Below are 6,444 nucleotides of genomic sequence, written 5' to 3' on the forward strand. Positions count from 1 at the left end.
GTGGACACAGCCTAACATAGCACTGTCTTGAATGACAGTGTGTATAACCAATTATTGAAGTTTCCATTCCTTTAATTTTATACTTTTCATATTTCAGAACTATGAGAAATAAAGTTCTGCTATAAATTAACCATTCTGTTATTTTTTTTTAAACAGCCCAAATGAATTGTAGCTTTTCTCTTCATTTTTCTTCTACCAGGGCAATAATGTATTTATTTTGCTTTCTTCTTCCTCCTCTTCCTCCTCCTCCTCCTCCTCCTCCTCCTCCTCCTCCTCCTCCTCCTCCTCCTCTTCTTCTTCTTCTTTATTACAATTTATTCACTTTGTATTCTGTCTGTAGCACTCTCCCTCATCTCTTCCTGGTCCCACTCTTCCTTCCTCTTCCTCGCCTAAGTCCTTCCTCTAGTTCAATGATAGGGGAGGTCCTCCTCCCCTACTATCTGACCCTAGCTTATCAGGTATCATCAGGACTGTCTGGATCCTCCTTCTCAGTGGCTTACATAGGCTACATCACAGGGGGGAGTGATCAAAGATCTGGGCACTGAGTCCATCTCAGAGATAGCCCTCTGCTCCCATGGGCTAGATCTGAATATGGGGTCTAGGTCCTCTTCATGCATGGTCCTTGGTCAATTCATCAGTCTCTGCAGGAACCCCTTAATCTCAGAGTTTTTGGCTCTGTTGGTCTCCTTATGGAGTTTCTGTGCTTTTCAGGTATTCCTATTTATCTCCCTCTTCTCCCTTAAGATTCTGTGCACTCTGTCCACAGTTTGGCTATGAGTCTAAGCATCTGCTTCCATATATGACAGGTAGAGTCTTCAGAGTTCCCCTGTGGAAAAGGTCTGTCCTATTCCCTGTTTTCTACTTCCTATGTCTATTCTGTGAGGATTAAGCCTCTTTCCTAGTGTCCTTCTTGTTGTTCATCTTCTTTAGGAGTATAGATTTTAGTGTATTTATCCCATATTTTATAACTAATATCCACTTATCAGTGAGTATATACCATGTGTGTCTTTTTGCTTCTTGATTACCTCAGTCAGGATGATCTTTGTTAGTACTATCCATTTGACTGCAAATTTCATTATTTCCTTGTTTTTAATTACTGAGGACTATTCCATTGTGTAAGTGTACCACACATTGAATTTTTCAATTAAGGAATGTATATGTCATTTCCAAATTGTGGCTATTATGAATAAAGCTGCTGTGAACATAGTTGAGCAAATATCTTTGTAGTATGGTTGAGCATCTTTTGGATATTTTTCCAGGAGTGGTATAGATGGATCTTGAGGTAGCACTATTCCTAATTTTCTGAGAAAGTACCAGATTGATTTCCAAAATGGTTGTACAAGTTTACATTTCCAACAGCAATGAAGGAAGATTCCCCTTTCTCCATATCGTCTCCAGCATGTGTTATCACTTGAGTTTTTTATCTTAGGCATTCTGATGGGTGTAATGTGGAATCTCAGGGTTGTTTTGATTTGCATTTCCTGAATGACTAAGGATATTGAGCATCTAAGTGTTTCTCTGCCATTTGATATTCCTCTGTGAGGAATATCTGTTTAGCTCTGTACCCCATTTTTAATTGTATTACTTGGTTTGTTGGTATTTAAGTTCTTGAGTTCTTTATATATTTTGGATATTAGCCTTCTGTCATATGAGGGTTGGTGAAGATCTTTTCCCAATCTATAAGCTGTCATTTTGTTCTGTTGACAGTATCCATTGCTTTATAGAAGCATTACAGTTTCATGAGGTCCCATTTGTTGATTGTTGATATTAGATCCTGTGCTGTTGATGTTATGTTTAGGAAGTTGTCTCCTCTGCCAATGAATTTCAGGTTCTTTCCCATTTTTTCCCACTTTTTCCCAGACACACAGATTTAGTGTGTCTGGTTTTATGTTGAGGTCTTTGATCCAGTTGGATTTAACCTTTGTGCAGGGTGACAAATATGAGTCTATTTTCATTTTCTATGTGTAGAATGTGTAGACATCCAGTCAAACCAGCATCATTTGTTGAAGATGCTATCTTTTTTCCATTATATGGTTTTGGCTTCTTTGTCCAAAATCAGATGTCTGTGAATGTGTGGTTTTATTTTGGGATCTTTGATTTGATTCCACTGACCCATAATTCTGTTTGTATGCCAGTACCATGCAGTTTTTATTACTGATGTGCCATGATATAGCTTGAGACCAGGCAGGTCACATACTAAAATTGGAGGGATACAAGGCAATAAGATTTAAATCTTAGGAATAAATATTCCATTTAACTCTGAAGCTTTCATTAATAATACCGATTAAACTCTTTCCTCATTATTTCCTAGAATCTAAACATTTTTTTTTCTAAAATTTATGTGTTTGTTTTAAATAAATAGTTAATAGTTGGAAGCTTAACTGTGAGAAAATTTGGCTTCATGTATCTTCACCACAAACATGGGTTTCTTTCTCTTTTAGGTTTCATTATACCAAAAATAAAGATCTGAGTCATTCATATGTGACATTTTCTATTTATCAAGGAACATAAGTACAACTCTGAAAATCAATCTGGTGCTTTCTCAGACAACTAGAAATAGTGCTTCCTCAAGATCCAGCCATACCACTCCTGGGCATATATCCAAAAGAGGCTCAAGTACACAGTAAGGACATTTGCTCAACTATGTTTGTAGCAGCTTTATTTGCAATAGCCAGAAGCTGGAAACAGCCCAGATGCCCCTCAACTGAAGAATGGATGCAGGAATTGTGGTACATCTACACAATGGAGTATTACTCAGCAATGAAAAATAAGGAAATCATGAAATTTGCAGATAAATGGTAGGACCTGGAAAGGATCATCCTTTGTGAGCTGTCCCACAAGAAGAAAGACACACACAGTATATACTCACTCATATAGACATATATAACATAGGATAAACCTACTAAAATCTGTACATCTAAAGAAACTAATCAAGAGAGAGGACACTGACTGAAACGCTCAATTCCCATCCCAAAAGGCAAAGAGGATGGACATCCGAAGAAGAAGAAAACAGGAAACAACCTAGGAACCTGCCACAGAGGTCATTTGAAAGGCTCTGCCCTGCAGACTATCAAAGCAGACATTGAGACTATGGTCAACTGCTGGGCAGTGTGTATGGAATCTTATGTAAGAAGTGGGAAATAGTAAGAGCTGGAGAGGACAGGAATCCCACAAGGAGAGCAACAGAACCAGAAAATTTGAACACAGGGGTCTTCCCAGAGACTCATACTCCAACCAAGTGCCAGGCATGGAGATGACCTAGAACCGCTGCACAGATGTAACCCATGGCAGTTTAGTGTCCAAATGGGTTACACAGTAATGGGAAGAGGGACTGCCTCTGACATAATTGGATTGGCCTGCTCTTTGATCACCTCCCCCTGAAGGGGGAGTAGCCTTATCAGGCCACAGAAGATGAGAATGCAGCCACTCCTGATGTGACCTGATAGACTAAGATCAGAAGGAAGGAGAGGAGAACCTCCCCTATTAGTGGACTTGGGGAGGGGCATGCGTGAAGAAGGGGAAGGGAGGGTGGGACAGGGAGGCAAGAAGGGAGGAGCTTATGGGGGGATACAAAGTGAATAAAGTGTAATTAATATAATAAAATTAAATTAAAAAAATTAAACCTAAGTGTTACGAAAAAGATTTGAGTCAGACTGAGTTAAACTACAAACCTACCTCTGGCTTTATGGCATAATCTGAGAATGAAAACTCTATTTCAGCACTTACTGACATTTTTCTTCCAATGTTTCCAGTACTTAAGAAAACCTCGAGAGCATCTTCTATAATTATCTGATTCTACACAACGTTACTGAAGAAGCATATTTTACTATGGAGCCATGGAGCACATCTTAATTGAAGAAAAGACATTTTTAGAAATAAATTGATTATGCTATGGTTGTGGAATCATTCTACCTCTGGCTGTATGGAAAGATAATAATATCTTGTATCTTAGCTCTTCGGACTTATTAAGTATTATAAAAATAGATATAGATTTATTTCTCAGTGAACCATTTTGTAGGGATGTTTCCACACCTGTGCTATAATGTTCTTTTATCTTAATGAAGTCACTCCTTTGCACAAAGAGGTGACATTTTTGTTCTTGACATTTTTTCTTTACGTCTAGTATTTTCTATCCAGCATCATGCTTGTTTATACTCTATTATTATTTTAGTTGCTATATTAGAGGTTTATATATGCACACAATACATCCTTTTAGATGTTTTCCTAAATAATAGTAGACCATAAGAACATCTTAATTTACTTTAACCCCTTCTAATATTTCAAATAAAATTTCTAATAAAATAATATTACTAATTATTTCTAATAAAATTAGAAATACTTTTATACATATTTAAATTACATGTACCTTTTACTTTTTCCCGTTATTGATATATTTCTAATTTGTTTACATGATGTATTCATTTTTAAAGTTTTCTTTATTAATATTATTTAATTATTTGAAATACTCTGACAGAATGCTAATTAATAGATAATTTATGTGAATGTGCTGAAGTAAATTACCTGATTTATTTTATCTGGGAATAAAATTTAATTTGCTTTCAAGTTGTATCTATGATTTATAAAACTGAATACTCAGTCCTAAATGGGATGTCTTCAAAAAACTCCAAATCTTACAAAACAGCGAGCTATGCTGAAGAGAAGGCAGAAAGATTGTAAGAGCCAGAGGGGGCAAATGACAACAAAGAAATAGTGTCTTCCAAATAGGACAGAACTGATACACATATGAACTGACAGAGACTATGGCAACATGTGCAGGGATATTTTGTTCTTTCTGGTTCCATATAGGGGAGAGGAGAGAGCGAGTGAGCATTGAGTCAGAACTTCTCTACATAATTGCGACCATCCTGGAACTTGAGTTGTAACTGGAATGAAACAGTCTTGAATTTGGACTCTTCCTACCTCAACTTCACCACCGCCTGGACTATTTTCTAAGAAATTCTTAATGAGAGGTGAACGACTGTACTGCCTGGGTGCCAAATGCGCTCAAAAGATACTTCGTGTAAAATCATAGCTTAAGCTTATTACAAAGAGTGACCCAACCATTTGCCAGTGATTGTCCATGATCTTTATGCTATTTTTGGTATATAATTTCAAAGGTTTAGAACTTCAGTTAAAGATACTCATTTTTTTGTGTGTAAAATGTTTATAAACAGGCTCTAGAAAAAACACTCATGTCTATCTATCTATCCATGTAGTTATCTATCTCTATCAGTATCTCTGTCTCTATGATCTTTATATCTCTATATCTTTCCATCTACCATAGATAGGATGATAGATAGATAAATAGATAGATAGATAGATAGATAGATGATAGATAGATAGATAGATATGACAGAGATAGAAATATAAAGATTGAGGTGGGTGACCTATATTACAGGATTCAGACATACTAAAAATTCATATACAAACTTCCTAACTTCTATATCTTTAATATTAAGTTTATATATTTTATTAAATTTGTTTTAGTTAAAACACATCTAATTGACTTCTTCTGGAAAGTTTATTAAAATTAATATTTTTTCATACTAATCTATCTTCTCATGCATTAAAATCTATCATATTTTTAAATCAGAATTTAAAGTCAATCTATTCATATGTAATTTTTTTAAAACTATTCATTTATTATATAGACATAATATTACCTCAAACTTTCCAACTATCAACTATTAACATCATCTGTCTAGGAATGCTACAGATTTATGAATATTTCTCTTTTTGATCATCAATTTTACCATGAGTCTGTATAAAATATTATACAACATATCTTGAAAGGCACAGAACTGTAGAGCACTGTCTGTTCAATGTTCTTTTACAACTAGGAGGCTGATATTTCCTCTGACATTCTGCCAATTATAGTGTTGAAGAAGAAGGAACAAAATGTAACATGGATTTATTGCTTCCATTACTTTGAATTTATTATGGGAGTACAATGAATAATGCAGGAAATGCAAACAAACACAAGAAAGAAAATGAACAGGCTTCCAAAGGTTTGAAATTTAAACACACACACACACACACACACACACACACACACACACAAGAGTAGATATGTAAGGAAAATAATAACAATATTTTATTTTTATGTAAGTTTGTAATTGATCTTTTCAGGTCATATATTTGAGATCAAACTCATCCATCATTTTAAATAACCTTTTATCAACAGATGATTATTTTTGTAATAAGAACTACTTTTTTATGATTTGAAAAACTACCATCATTCTTTTATTTTTATTTTTTATTAATTAGAGATTATTCACTTTGTGTACCACCTGTAGCCCCCTCCCTCAGCCCCTCCCAATACCACTCTTTCTGTCCTTTCTCTACCCATGCCCGCTCTCCAAGACCACTGATAGGAGAGGTCCTCCTCCCCTTCCATCTGATCCTATTCTATCAGGTCTCATTGGAGTGGCTGCATTGTCTTCC

This window comes from Meriones unguiculatus, chromosome 7 (assembly GCF_030254825.1).
Source record: "Meriones unguiculatus strain TT.TT164.6M chromosome 7, Bangor_MerUng_6.1, whole genome shotgun sequence".
Lineage (NCBI taxonomy): Eukaryota > Metazoa > Chordata > Mammalia > Rodentia > Muridae > Meriones > Meriones unguiculatus.